The sequence below is a fragment of the Epinephelus lanceolatus genome, chromosome 16, assembly GCF_041903045.1.
Source record: "Epinephelus lanceolatus isolate andai-2023 chromosome 16, ASM4190304v1, whole genome shotgun sequence".
NCBI lineage: Eukaryota > Metazoa > Chordata > Actinopteri > Perciformes > Serranidae > Epinephelus > Epinephelus lanceolatus.
The window spans coordinates 12368889-12384735 of record NC_135749.1 but is presented as its reverse complement, the minus strand read 5'-3'; the positions used below and the strand labels follow the sequence as shown (position 1 = coordinate 12384735).

At 42.7% G+C, this 15847-nt stretch overlaps 1 long non-coding RNA gene across 1 annotated transcript in view; it reads left to right on the top strand.

Moving 5' to 3' along the window:
• LOC144467298 (uncharacterized) overlaps positions 1 to 15847 on the top strand; it is a 53578-nt gene that overhangs the window by 25693 nt on the left and 12038 nt on the right. Inside the window, exon 4 of the long non-coding RNA XR_013493565.1 lies at positions 3049 to 3186. This is a non-coding gene — a long non-coding RNA (uncharacterized LOC144467298). The remainder of the gene's footprint in view (positions 1 to 3048; positions 3187 to 15847) is intronic.

The window sequence follows — 15847 nt, the reverse complement described above, 5'->3', positions numbered from 1 at the left end:
CATTTCAGACTGCAAAATTACATTTCACATAGAGGTGTTCGTGCACTCTGTGTTAAGGAAAATGAACGAAAGGTAAAGCAGATGGAATTCATTTGAAACACAATGACAGTACATGTACTGCATTTAGGTTTTTGGCTGTTTTTCTTTTAATTTTGGCAGGATGTTTCAAGCAGAACGATACATGTGAAATGCACAAATACCTTTTACACAAGTACAGCAAACTAAATAACAAGAAAGCTTTTTTTGGTCTTAAAAACATATCCATCATTTCTCTTGATCATTTGACTGCTACAGTAATTATTCATATGACCTGTTCTGCTCCTCCACCACTACAGTTTAGCGCTGGTTATCTTCAGGCACAAAACAATGTGGTTAAAGGTACATTACTGAATTTTTTTTTAACATCAAACCCAATTTTTTTTAGTATACAGTACAGGCCAAAAGTTTGGACACACCTTCTCATTCAATGCGTTTTCTTTATTTTCATGACTATTTACATTGTAGATTCTCACTGAAGGCATCAAAACTATGAATGAACACATGTGGAGTTATGTACTTAACAAAAAAAGGTGAAATAACTGAAAACATGTTTTATATTCTAGTTTCTTCAAAATAGCCACCCTTTGCTCTGATTACTGCTTTGCACACTCTTGGCATTCTCTCCATGAGCTTCAAGAGGTAGTCACCTGAAATGGTTTTCCAACAGTCTTGAAGGAGTTCCCAGAGGTGTTTAGCACTTGTTGGCCCCTTTGCCTTCACTCTGCGGTCCAGCTCACCCCAAACCATCTCGATTGGGTTCAGGTCCGGTGACTGTGGAGGCCAGGTCATCTGCCGCAGCACTCCATCACTCTCCTTCTTGGTCAAATAGCCCTTACACAGCCTGGAGGTGTGTTTGGGGTCATTGTCCTGTTGAAAAATAAATGATCGTCCAACTAAATGCAAACCGGATGGGATGGCATGTCGCTGCAGGATGCTGTGGTAGCCATGCTGGTTCAGTGTACCTTCAATTTTGAATAAATCCCCAACAGTGTCACCAGCAAAACACCCCCACACCATCACACCTCCTCCTCCATGCTTCACAGTGGGAACCAGGCATGTGGAATCCATCCGTTCACCTTTTCTGCGTCTCACAAAGACACGGCGGTTGGAACCAAAGATCTCAAATTTGGACTCATCAGACCAAAGCACAGATTTCCACTGGTCTAATGTCCATTCCTTGTGTTTCTTGGCCCAAACAAATCTCTTCTGCTTGTTGCCTCTCCTTAGCAGTGGTTTCCTAGCAGCTATTTGACCATGAAGGCCTGATTCGCGCAGTCTCCTCTTAACAGTTGTTCTAGAGATGGGTCTGCTGCTAGAACTCTGTGTGGCATTCATCTGGTCTCTGATCTGAGCTGCTGTTAACTTGCCATTTCTGAGGCTGGTGACTCGGATGAACTTATCCTCAGAAGCAGAGGTGACTCTTGGTCTTCCTTTCCTGGGTCGGTCCTCATGTGTGCCAGTTTCGTTGTAGCGCTTGATGGTTTTTGCGACTCCACTTGGGGACACATTTAAAGTTTTTGCAATTTTCCGGACTGACTGACCTTCATTTCTTAAAGTAATGATGGCCACTGGTTTTTCTTTAGTTAGCTGATTGGTTCTTGCCATAATATGAATTTTAACAGTTGTCCAATAGGGCTGTCGGCTGTGTATTAACCTGACTTCTGCACAACACAACTGATGGTCCCAACCCCATTGATAAAGCAAGAAATTCCACTAATTAACCCTGATAAGGCACACCTGTGAAGTGGAAACCATTTCAGGTGACTACCTCTTGAAGCTCATCGAGAGAATGCCAAGAGTGTGCAAAGCAGTAATCAGAGCAAAGGGTGGCTATTTTGAAGAAACTAGAATATAAAACATGTTTTCAGTTATTTCACCTTTTTTTGTTAAGTACATAACTCCACATGTGTTCATTCATAGATTTGATGCCTTCAGTGAGAATCTACAATGTAAATAGTCATGAAAATAAAGAAAACGCATTGAATGAGAAGGTGTGTCCAAACTTTTGGCCTGTACTGTATATGACTAATTTACTCTGCTGTCGCCATTAAATGTATTCATACTCATTAGTTATCGCTTCATACATTGGTTTGCATTGTCAGTGGCAGGGTCCGCCTTTTCTGGACTGGACAAAATGCAAAAGGTGAGAGCCAGCGCATGACACATTGTATCAGTAGCCATGTTTTCATCTGCCTGTTTAGATGCGCATCTAGAAGTATCGCATCGGAAAATTATGATGGAAACGCCAAAATTCTAATTAAAATCCCCTGATTCGCACAAACTAAAATACGCTCACTTTAGCCGGGGTTTGGTTGATTCGAAAAAATGTTGATTCGCAAAACGGGGGATGGAAACAGTTATGTTCGAATTAAGTCTGATGTAGCGCACCTCTCTCCATGGTGATATGCACACTCCGGGTCAGGAAGGCGGTAATGCATTTACAAGCTGGTTGCCAACCGCCAGAAAACATAGAAGAAGAAGAATGTGAGACTTGTTTGTAGTTTTCACCAAAGTCCGTACATTAAATGGAAACACACAGGATTCGTATTTCTTTTAATGCGCATTTCCCAATGATTCGCATCACTTTTGGATGGAAACATAGCTATTGTATGTAGATGATTTTTATTTTAAAATTTTTTGTCAGATTTTTTTAATATGTCAATGTTGTTGCCAGTTCCTTTTTAGCAATATAAAGAATTTAGATATTTGTAAAGTCATTAAAAAAGAAGTAAGAACGTGAGGAAAACAGGATAGATTCTTCCTTATTTTATATGTTCTCCAAAAATAAATGATTGGAAAAAAGTATTTTCAAAGTCTTCAAGAAGTTTTGAGCATTACTAAACAAAAATAGACGTGAATTTGTACCGGCTGATACAAATGATGAAAGATATGAAATTCTTGCTGTTCACAGGAGTTAAAATTTTTGAACTTGAGCAAGAAATTCATGTGATGCTGTGTCACGAAGCCTCTTAGTGTTGAGATGTAGTTGACATTTCCCTGTCATTACAGAGAATCAGAAATCGAGGACAACCTACTGTCACCATCTTTGGACCCAAGAACTCAATGACTAAACGTCACTAATGTACAAAGCCAGAACAAAGAAGAAGCGAGCTGAGAGACTGGTGAGCGAAGCCAAAGCACTACATGGTAGGTCTGAAAATATTTTTTTATGACTTGTATGAGCTGTTTTGTTGGGTTGCTTCTTAGCAAAATGCTCTGAGTAATTTAAGTTGGTTTGTAGTCGTCAAAGGTAATAAACTGGATGAAGTGAAGTGGTGATGCGCTGCCATGACAGTAGCAGATTACTATTTCCTTGGTTCACGCTGTTTCAGAGCACGGAGCCTGTTCATGTCACTTGATTCCAGCTTTTCATTGTACTGTATTGCAAACCAAGTTAGCTGCTACCTGCCTTACCCAGTTAGTTAGCACAACTGTTAGCGTAGAGAGCGTAGTGAAGGTTCACCAGTTGCAAAATACTCTAAAAAACACTCAGGCATCCATATTTGAAACATGAAAATTTGCTTCACGTTTGGTGTTAACACACATTAAGACAATTTTTTGCACAGCAACAAAGTTCTGCTACAGTCATAATTTAAATGACCACAAGAGGTCACCATTAGATTAACGTAACTGTCCTATAAATGACCAGTGCTGTCTACTTCTTGTAATGACAGTCTCATTTTGCCATATTTCAAATTACAACAACATACACTATCTGTGGACAGGGTGCAAGAAGAGATGAAAAAAAGCTGGGGAGTAAAATGGGTACAAAGTGAGGAGAGGCACGTCAAGATGAGAAGCAAGGGGCAACTAGGGTGAAGCAAGGGAGAGAGGTCCAGAGACGGGGAAAGAGAAATCAGCCAAGTGTATCACTTTAACGAAGTATCATGACTCCTTCATTGTTCGTCTGTCCTCCGGACTCTCCCTGGACGCCACAGTGTCATCCCCACAGAGAAGGTGTTGCTGTGACTGCTGCTGAGCTCAGTCTGTCATGGCAGAAATTCCGAACTAATTTGGGAACATGACCCGGGGTCTGAAGGGTTTGAAATGGATTATGGTGGGGCAGGGCGGGTAATGTGATTCTCAAGCGTTTCCCCCTGAAATTAAAGAGTGCCTTGGTGTTATTAATACGCATGAGATAGAATCAATATTCCCCATCTATTGCTCAATGTTCGCATTGTGCCCATGACTGATCTGCTTTTTTTTTCTTTTTTTTTTTGAACAGCAGCCTCCTCTCTTCTTCTATAGGTCCGGCTTTTACTCTATTTAAATAATAACAATGATTATAATAACTATGTAGCTTCATAATCATGATAAGAAGACAACAGAATAGAATGAAAAGGAATTAGACTCATATAATTTACTATCATTGTACTATTTATCTATCATACATGAAAGTAATTTTCCATCCTCCCCTACATTGTGTTTTTTTTAAGGACGCAGATGAATCCCAGAAACTACCTCTATCATTATAACAGAACCATATTAGTGCCATGCAGCTCCCTCTTCTCCCTCCTATATGTTGTGAATGTGTGTCTGTGTGTGTGGATCAGCTGTGCGTGACCGTGCGAGGCCATGATTGGATGCTCTTAAGGAAGCGGAGTGTTGCGCCAGCGGACAAGACTGAGCGAGAGAATTAGGAGAAAAACTGAATGAGAACGAGCGGGAGAAAAATGCCAAATGAGGAGAGGGAGAGACGAGGGAGAGCCACTTTAAATCAAGCACCTTTTAATCAGCGCTCTCACAATGGGGGACATAAAGATAACAAGGCAGAGAGAGCCTCCTGTTGGCTCTCGAGGGGGCTAACGTCACAGATTTATGGCTAGCTCGGGAGAGTCCTCTCAACCATGTTTAAGCCACAGTGCCACACTCCCGGCGATACAGATTACACTGGCAAGGCCATCTCCACACAAGTTATGAATGTATCTGGGATTCAGACCCCCTAGCCTGCTGTACATGCAGGTGGCTGTGTACCTCTGTCCTTCATCAACACCTCGCAGGAGAGATCCACCTTCAGATACTTTTAAAACTGCATGCCAGGGGTCACGGCGTGTACTGTCTCATCTACTTTTTGCAGCCACTTTCTTTCATCTTGGCGAGTGAGAGTATGCTTCAAATATCAATTTTGTTTATTTCTTACTTTTGGCAGCCTTGTGTGCATCTATGTGTGAGCATAGCAAGAGCAAGAAAGCTTTACCAGTTCCCTCTTAAAGTGCAATATCCCGTGGTTGCAATGCATTTTCCATATTGATGAAAATGTCACCAGTTTCTATGATGAATCTCTCCCCTGATACTTGTTGAACGGCAGTGCAGAATGATGGCTGTAGAGATTCTTTGATTCTGACAGACTGATGCAAAAATCTTTAGCAAGTTTTCGTAAAGCATCTCAGAACTCTTTCTATAAAGGGTTACTTATAGTACCACACTATGGCAGGGATCGTGTATCCATAACAGATGTCAAATGAGTGCATAATGAGGCGCTATAATGACACTGACAAAGCAAAAGAAACAGCTAAACAGTACTTTTTGGGAAATCTGTATGATTATCAAGACTAAAGACGTTTTCACATCAGGAACTCAGGTCCAGATCTGAGTGCACTCAATCCCAAAGTCCAGTTTGTTCCAACAATGTGTACTTTATCCAGGCACGATATGCCAATCATTGCCTGAGTCCACTTGAAAAGGTGATTTCAAGTACGGTTGCGGATCAGCATGCATCAGGTGTGAACACCAACTGTACCAAAACTCAGAACTAGAGTGCTATTTAATGTGACAGCAAGGAGTTTTCAGCTGGTAATGAAACAGTTTAAGCCGTAGACAGACCCAGATCCAGCTTTGCTGCTGCCTGCAACCTGCAGTCCAAGCACCAGCTGGAGGCCGAGAGCCCCGCGCCTGACAGCAGCGGCACCTCCTGAGGCCAAGAACAGAGCTTTGCCTCACTGCTCCACTGGTCCCCGCTGATGACGGTCCCCGGTCCAGCAGTGTCCGTCTGCTGGGTGCTTTTCTACGCTGTGGCAAAACAAAAACGACACATAGATGATGACGCAAGTGTGCTCAGGTACCCACATTATTAATGTGTAAGCTCAGCGGCGACGGAGTGGAGAGGGGAAGCAGTACTCCTCGGGCAAGGTGCAAGTCAATCGTAGCTGATATGAAAACGCCCTGAGAGTCTGCAGCCATGCTAACAGCTCTGTGAGACTGTGTTTAGGCACAGCACTACTTTGAGCTAAATGCTAACACCAGCATGCTAAAGTGCTCACAATGACAACCCTAATGTAGTAGGGAATGCACCCCTCATTCAGGTAACTACAGTATCATGTGTAGTGTTAGTGAACGCAGCCCCAGGTCTGACTCCTCTCCCAACCAGCTCCCTAATCAAAGACATATTACAAAAGGCACCTGTTGGCTGTGTGGGAACTGCCCATTGGTCCGACAGCCCATTGGTTCGACCATATTAAACCCATTGTTCCGAAGTCCGTTCCGAAATCATCATGATGCCCTGTGGTTAAGGTCTGGTTAGGTTTAGGCACAAAAACCTTGGTCAGGGTCAGGAAAAGATCATGGTGTGGGTTAAAATGAAAAAGAAAGTGACAAACACATAAGCCGTGAGCCTCCATCACCTCAAGCCTTTCCCAGCTGACCCAGAGCCGGTCGCGGCGCACCATACGCCCACCGCGAGCCGTTCAGCACCGCAGACAGTCAAACCAATGGGCTGTCGGACCAATGACATGGACCCGGCTGTGTTTCATCTGTGATGAGTAAGCATTAGCACGTCTTCGTTCGCCTCTCCAATAGTGGCCTCAACTCAGTTTCCCCAGTTTTTCCTAGTTTATGTTGGACTGACAGTTTTGGATACTCCAGGGATCATTTCATGTTTTAGATGTAGGCTAATTAGCCCTTTTTAGCTATAAATGTAAGCACTATTTTTGTTCCCTTTATTGATTTCAGTAACTTTCTTTTGGCTATAAATACTTTTTATGTGAAAACACATCTGTCATGTGTCAGTAACAAGTCTGTGTGACTTATCCCCAATTTTCAACACAATATTCAAGGCTCTTGAGCTTAGAATGTACAAAACAGGGGACATAGCCACTGTGGCATCTTAGCCGTCGCCATCTTGGATTTTTTGGAGCAAGCGATATCTCTAATGCTAGCTGCTTGCTTGGTTAGCAAGGTACATTTACAGCTATGGTTCTTACCATAGACTGTAGGCCTATATAAAGATGGATGACACGATGGCACCCCTAAAGTGGAGCCAAATCATGTTGTTCGCCCCCTGCTGGCTGGCTGCAGTATAGGTCATAAACCCCAAACCCTCCACTTTAGCAGATGAGACATCGGCCAAACTAAAACACCAAAGTACATGTGAAATAAATTTTTCTTATCATTTTGGGTAGTTCTAATCCGATGTATGTTCAAATGTTCATTTTTCTGATAAGTTTGGTTTAATTACCTATTTGATGCTAATAAAATGACTGGCTCCAAATGAAATCACCAGTGCAAGATGGCAGCTGCTGTATCCAGTTTTTGTTTGGCTTCATTTTGTACAGTGGAAGGAACTAAGGACGCATTGTCCATCCTAATAAACAGTCATTGGATAATAATAATGCTAATGCTAATTGGCTAATTTCTTCAGGCTTAAAACCATTAAAACAAAATGCTGTAAAGTTGGGCAATTTAACATGGGAGTCTATGGGGACTGACTTGTTTCTGAGCCAGCCTCAAGTGGCAAGGAATTGCAGTTTTTGGCACCTTCACTTTGGCATCATTTTTTAGCTCTAAAGGTGGCCACTTGTTCCTCAGGCAGTATTCTGTGGGGTGCAATTCACTAGGTGGAGTTATCAGTCTTTTACTCATTCTTCCCTTATTGCTCTTGCTCACATGCTGAAGTTTAGCTGATGTAATGTTTACCATGTTGGTTTAGCAATTAACATGCTAAAATTTGCAAATCAGCACAGCCCAAATTACAGCTGAGGCTTAGGGGTATGTGACATGTTTTACAGGTGCAATACATGTTTGTGGGACCAGAGAAAACGACAGGATCTCAACGTTCATTTGGATTCATCATCTTCTTCTTCTTTGTAGCAGCATATTCAATAGCTGCTGAAATATTTCACTAAACACAAAAATGGCGACCTCATGGTGGCTTGAGGGGAAAAGCCTACAGATAACCAAAGTCATTCTCTGGTGTAGTTGTTGCTATGTTTTGGTCTGGAAACTGGTGGACCAACAGACGTTATAGCCATCGCTAGGGCTGCTGGCATGGTTTTTAGAATTTGTGGTGATTAAAACTACAGTTAGCAAGAGTACAGATCAAAATACAAATGACACCTGTTGCAGCTGTGTTTCCTTATTGCCAAAATATGTGATAACTTCTTTGCAAATACGTTGTGCATTTAAGTGGCCATGGTGGGTAAGATGAGAACATATGTGTCACTGATCATTCAAGGCTGTGGAGGACACATTTTCTACTCTGAGATGCTTAATCTTGGATCAGCTGTTGTTTTCACAAACTGTATATCTACCTCGCTAAACTACCTTGATGTGTGGCCATGTGTTGTCTTGATTTTTACCTTTACTTTTGTACTGGAAACACACACAAAACAACATAATGGACACTGTTTGTAAGCTGCCTCTGCTCTGCACCTGTGCAAATTGCTGGTTCACTTAATATTTCCTCTGAGAATTTAGTTGCACAATTTTCCTTGTTGGAAATCTCTAACATAAGGAAGCCTGGCATTAACAATGTTCCTGTAAGAACACCATAGCACGTTATACGTTGCTTCACTCAGACTCATACATGTGTTTTTTTATCTCCCATTTTCTTTCAGCACTAGATTTAAGTGATGCAGACTTTGTCATTATCTACAACAAGTCTCTCTTTCTCATCTCCACTATCAGCACTGCTCTGGGTGGTCCGCTCCACTGCAGACAAACATATCCATGCCTGTGGGCAAAGCAGCAGGCGCAACATTTCCCCTGCAATAATTCTGCATTGTGTCCGAGCAAGCACTTTTTGTTTCTTCCAAATGGAGCACATGGCCTTTAAGCAACTAACCCAGACATAATGATGTCGGGGGGGGGGGGGGGGGGGGGGGGGGGGGGGATGTATGGCTCTGGATGGGGAGATGGCTGTTGGAGGAGTGCTCGAGCCCTGCAGCTCCAGTTTGTGATGACTGTTTGCTAGCCGAAGGGGCACTGCTGTGCTCTGGATGCTGTGTCCTGTGGTGGCACATCTTACAGAGAGGGCTCCTGTTTCATACTGTATACTTCCAGTTTGAGTCAGTGACTGACAGCGTGATCTGCTTCTTGACATTTCTGACTACCCAGAGGGCAAATGTGAGCTTGTGTATCTGTGTGTCTGTGTGTGTGTGTTTCTTTGTGTGCATCTGACCGCTATCTAGCTCCCACTGCTTTTCCATCTTTTTCCCCTTCTTCTTCTCCCCAGACAGCGATGTTTTTACAGAAGTACCAGAGACTCTTTTGGGGCTCTCAAATGGGTTTTATATGTTTCACAAGGTAACTCCATCCAACAGACACACCGGCAAAATGGGAGAAAACTATGTGTGTGCCAGCATTTCCCACCTTTGTGAACCTTGGTCAAGAAATTCAAAGCTGAAAAAGGGGTGCAAATATACATTTACACATTTGAGGGCATGGGTACGTGCGTGTGCCGATGAAAGAAGAGAGGAAATAGTAGCTGCAGAGAGAGTCAGACACACAGGGTGATGTAATGAAGTGATAATTCTTTTACTGTCCACTGTTTGGAAACTCTTGCCGACTTTGATAGATGTGTCTGGCCGGATAATATGACATTTCCACACTGTAGCAGGAACTCAACTTGAAATGTCAGACTGCCCACTACTCCCTCCTCTGCCCTCTCTTTCCACTATGGCTGCACTTTCTCTTATGTGACTGGACGTGCATGTATGTGCGCACATATCTATGGGTCTACACACTCCTGTGTCTTGTCTCCAAGGTAACAGCAGAGTAGAAAGTCAGGTATCCCCGTCACAGAAAATTCAGTATTTTCTCTGCACTCTGTTGTCTCTTGGTTTTATCTTTGTTTTTGACAGCTTGTCAAAGCCTGTGTTGGATTTGTCTTTTCAATACAGTGTCGACCATCAGTTTAGGCAATGCTGGTCCATCATCAATCAACCCCGGGTTGATAAGAAAAAACATTAAACAAAAGTTTTTCCATTTGATTCAGAGTGTTGCAGGAGATTGTATTCACTCTGGTAACTGTGCAGGTTAATAAAGGGGAGATGATTCAATTAATTTTGTCCTCTTAGCAAAACAAACCGAGAGCCATCAATGGTTTCTGCAGAACAATTGCGATGACAAACATTAGCTTGCCTCAGCTCGGCATTGATTTTAAATTCATTCACAGTCCTCATCCATCAGATTTCCTCGACTTATTTGTATTAACTTGCGTTTTTTATTGTTAGCTGCAGCGCTGTGAAGCTGTCTTCATTCTGGATTGTTCTGACTGTTTGGTAAAGATCTTTTGATCTCATTTTGATTAACTGAGCTGAACAAATTGTCCAAAAGAAATGGAAGACTTTTATTTAGCCTAACATGGCCATCATTTCACCTGACGCCATGTATGGACATTCAAGCCAAGACAAGAGGCTTGATTACCTGGCACCATTACTGATATAACTGAGGTTATGACACCTGTGTATGCATCACAAATCAAAGACAGAAAATGTCGGTTTGCATTCAAAGACACAAAACAGAAATGACAACACTGGCTAAAAGTGTTCAGCTGTTTGCTAATTCCTCAGAAGTGTGAACAGCAATTAATAGAGCATGAATATGATAAAGAGCAGTAAATATTTGCTTGTAGACACATTAAGATGAGACTTCCTACCACCTAGATTATTTGAAGAATGCTGAGCTTGTTATTCTTCGTGTGTTCAGTCACCATGTATAGATATGAACTTATTAATATTTATACACCCATGTGTAATTGTTGCTGTGTTTAGAAAATTGATTTGATTTGAGGATCCGGATATTTTCTTTTTTGGAGGCACAGTTTTCGAGAGCAGCATATTTTCAGGCACAATGTCTGGCACTGCAGCTCCTGACATTTTGTTAACTGTTGCTATGTGCTTTTAAAGTATGTGCCATTTGTGTCACAAATGGTGGCTGCAGGGAAGAGGCTTCACATCTTTGCAAACCGAAATAGAAGGAGGGAAAAGGATCCTGTTAAAAATCTGAATACAGTCTTTATGTGTATGTGTATGTGTGTTAATGTCTGTTTTATGCAATTTCAAAAAGAAAGAAAGAGTGCAGGTACTGAGGTCCACAACATCATTATGTACTTTGTTTTGAAACACGTATGATGATTGCGGTCTTTTCAAATTCTCAGTTGCTTAAATTGTTGGGAGTCTCACATGAACGTTGTCATTTAGTTGTTTTCTCACAAGTGACAGGTGCAAAGCATCTTTCTTGTTCAGAATAATGCTGGATCTGTCGTTCTGTATATCTCCCTCCTTATATGCCACCTACACTCTTCTTTTCTTGTGTCATAAACAGAGGAGCCCTATGAGGCATTGTGTGACACAGATCCAAGCTGACAGCTTGAAATAACAGTTAACAGTTCCTCTGCCTGCTTCCCTCTGACAAATTCACAGTGCTGTAATGTTAAATGGAGTGTACCGCAGACCTGGGAGCGGCGCAGGTGCTCTCTGACACCACGCCGACTTCAACTCAATGCCCCGATCCTGCAACCATCAATCCTACGTCGCGCCGACCCTCCTCTTTTCACTCTGTCATGTTCCACCATGTTAATTTCCAGCCAGTGGCACCTGCCATCTTTACTGTCATCTTTCTGCCAGGACTTGCATGCTTTCTCTCATGTCACCTGGTAAACCTGATTGGTATCTTTCAAGACCTTTCAGAGAGTGGAATATGAGTTATTTAAAGTGATGAAAATCCAACTGTGCTCCCTTTCTTCTTGTTTTCATTACAGTGCCCCCCCAGCCCATTCATATACCAGTCACGACAGTTTTGTTTCTCTATGTTGTAAGATGTAAGATAAACCCATTCTCGGAACTCATCGGCTGTATTTGGCGTCTGACTTCCATCAGACGGCGATACAGCCTCTGGGGGCAGACCCACGATTTTTTGGCATTCCGGTTTGATTTGGGCGCAGGAGACAAATTTTCGTTTCCGACCTCCGTTTATATATAAGTAAATATGCTGAACCACTGTGATGGATTCAGAGTTCGCAGTGACGCCAGTTATGTTCCGCCTCGTTAGTTCACCGCACGGACCGTTTAACCTGCTACAGCCGGCTCAAACGTGATTGGTCAATATCACGTGGACTACAAACAGCCTACAACCGGAAACCAGGGCTCTTCTGCTCTTCCTCCAGAGGCAAGATTTCCGGGGTTTGCCTACAGACTCTACATTCACTGAATGTAGAGTCTGTATATAGAGACTAGATAAACCCTAACCCTGACCCTTAACCTTGTAATGTTAAACCATACTTGCATTAACCAACACCATTTTATCATTGCCTAATGTTCACTTGCAGCCAGGAAATCAGCTCCAACCCTGAACTGCAGTCCTCTTAGCTTTAATGTCTCCACAATCACATCTAACAACCCCGTCTCCAGTAGTCAATGTGCGGCCCTGTGTTCACCGCCCATTCAACCTGACCACCTCTTTATGAATCCCATGCTGTGTTATGTTGCTAGGGAACATTACACAAGCAAGTAATTATGTTTCCTTACAAAACCTAATTGGGGAAACCTATTAGTTATATATATAGTATGAGGGTAATTTGTAAGAGCCAGGGTTGTATCTTGTGTTTTACCTTGGCCTTTATGCACTGGGGGAAAAGCGCTTTGCTAACATCCGTTTGCAGGCTTATTAGCCAATTAGCTATTTTAATTGTAGCACTTAGTACAGCTTAAAAACAGTCTATTTTGATGCCAAATGGTGTCATCATTCCCCAGTACGACTTCAAAGAAAATGCTGCCTGGCCTTTGGCTTATAGGCTACAGTTACCAGAGGAGGTTGGTTCAAACACTTAGGGTAGTCACAGTTTTTTGTTCCTTTTAGTTATAAAAAGTATTAACATTTTCACTTCTGGAGATAGTCACGTTATGTGATTTTAGTTGCAGAATAATAATTAAAATAATAATTCCATTATTTTACAGCCCTCACAATAATCTCCTCTATTAAACAACCTGTTCTATTATTTTTGGATTTCTTGAAAGGAAATGCTGCAGCTCAAACAAAGACCAAACCCCTCCAACCTTTTGTGTCACATCGTGCATACATCTGTTAAAAACCTAATAATACATGACCCGTGTGTACAGCACATTTCTCATCAACAGAGCCATTGTGGTGGAACCCACCTCTCTGATTGCTTCCCTTTCTTTCTGCCCACATTTCTTTCATTTTCTCCAAAGCCTCTCCTCCATTGAGCCTTTTGTTTCAAAGCAACCACTTTAATTACTTTAGCCTACGATGTGAGCTTTGCATGACGGCTTTCGCTCAAGCCTGGCATTGGGGAATATGGGGAGAGATGATTTGTATTAATGATGGGTGGCGATGAAGGGGAGATGACGAAAGGGAGGAAAATGATATGAGACAGAGGGAGAGGAGGAGCTGTCAGGAGAAATGTGGCTGACGAGCCCTGGATCCTGGCTCCAATGAAGCTCATCCAACCTTTTACCTTTCGGCCCATTGTCAATTGTTTATCCGTCCATCATGATGATTTTCGCATGCTTGAGGAAGATCCTCAAAGCAGCACTGCCATGTCTCAGCACATATGCTATGAGTTAACCTGGAATATTAAAGGACCAGTGTGTAAATATTAGTGGCATCTTGCAGTGAGCTTGCAGACTGCAACCAACTGAGGCCCCGTCGGCGTGTTTACGGATCTTTTGGAAAATTTTTCCTCAATGTTTTGGCCTCTCGTCCACACACACACAAGATTTAGGTCACTAAAACTTTGATTTTTGAAAACACCTTCTAAGGTGCAGATTTTTCAAAACTCTAGTTACTTTGTGGACAAGTAAACTGGAGTGTGTGGGAAACAATGACATCATCTCAATCAATTTTCGCATGCCTGTTGTTGCTCTATGTAATGAGCATGCGACAGGCACAGTAACAACAATGGCGGACCACCTGTTTGTTCACATTTTCTTAGCAGTAATCAATCACATGATTTCTTTACACTTAAACTAAGTATTGCTTGACTACCTTACAGACCCATGAGGCATATGCTCCATCCAATGATTTTGCTTAACTTCAGCGCCCACAGTTTAAAGTTCACCACAAATTGAGCATAGCTTTAGTTCAGGCAGGACACGATGTCAAGCTCAGCTCACATCCCAGCTACATCAGCTGATCTCAAACAGCCAATCTACTGATGGAGCAGCTGATTGATGAAAGGGAGTCAGCTGATAGATCACATGATTCTTTTCTACGCAACTATTTGCGAATCTCATTCAGGGCACCCTATTTAAAATGCTCTGGCCTGCCTACTGTTGCTGCTTCCTCCACAAGCCGCTCTGCAACCTGCCTCCACCCCAGCTCCTCCTTTTCAGTCTGCGCCTGACTTATCAGTGTCATTTGTCATTGATGCTGCTCTGTTCTGTTCCTGTGGGATCTTTGCTGCTGCTCCCCCTGCCTTAGGCTTTCCATGTGGGCGCATGGAACGGCAGGGATGGTTTGCCTCTCTCCGTCTTGTACTTTCCATGTAGGCGCATTAAAGAGGCTTTCTGCGTAGGCCTAGGAAAGGCATAGGGGCCCCAAAACAGAGCCATACCACCAAATATACACTGCCTGGCCAAAAAAAAAGTCACCACCAAAAAAAAAAGGTCATACACTCTAATATTTCGTTGGACCGCCTTTAGCTTTGATTACGGCACGCATTCGCTGTGGCATTGTTTCGATAAGCTTCTGCAATGTCACAAGATTTATTTCCATCCAGTGTTGCATTAATTTTTCACCAAGATCTTGCATTGATGATGGTAGAGTCTGACCGCTGCGCAAAGCCTTCTCCAGCACATCCCAAAGATTCTCAATGGGGTTAAGGTCTGGACTCTGTGGTGGCCAATCCATGTGTGAAAATGATGTCTCATGCTCCCTGAACCAGTCTTTCACAATTTGAGCCCGATGAATCCTGGCATTGTCATCTTGGAATATGCCCGTGCCATCAGGGAAGAAAAAATCCATTGATGGAATAACCTGGTCATTCAGTATATTCAGGTAGTCAGCTGACCTCATTCTTTGAGCACATACTGTTGCTGAACCTAGACCTGACCAACTGCAGCAACCCCAGATCATAACACTGCCCCCACAGGCTTGTATAGTAGGCACTAGGCATGATGGGTGCATCACTTCATCTGCCTCTCTTCTTACCCTGATGTGCCCATCACTCTGGAACAGGGTAAATCTGGACTCATCAGACCACATGACCTTCTTCCATTGCTCCAGAGTCCAATCTTTATGCTCCCTAGCAAATTGAAGCCTTTTTTTCCGGTTAGCCTCACTGATTAGTGGTTTTCTTAAGGCTACACAGCTGTTCAGTCCCAGTCCCTTGAGTTCCCTTCGCATTGTGCGTGTGGAAATGCTCTTACTTTCACTATTAAACATAGCCCTGAGTTCTACTGTTGTTTTTCTTCGATTTGATCTCACCAAACGTTTAAGTGATCGCCGATCACGATCATTGAGGATTTTTTTCCGGCCACATTTCTTCCTCGAAGACGATGGGTCTCCACTATCCTTCCAGTTTTTAATAATGCGTTGGACAGTTCTTAACCCAATTTTAGTAGTTTCTGCA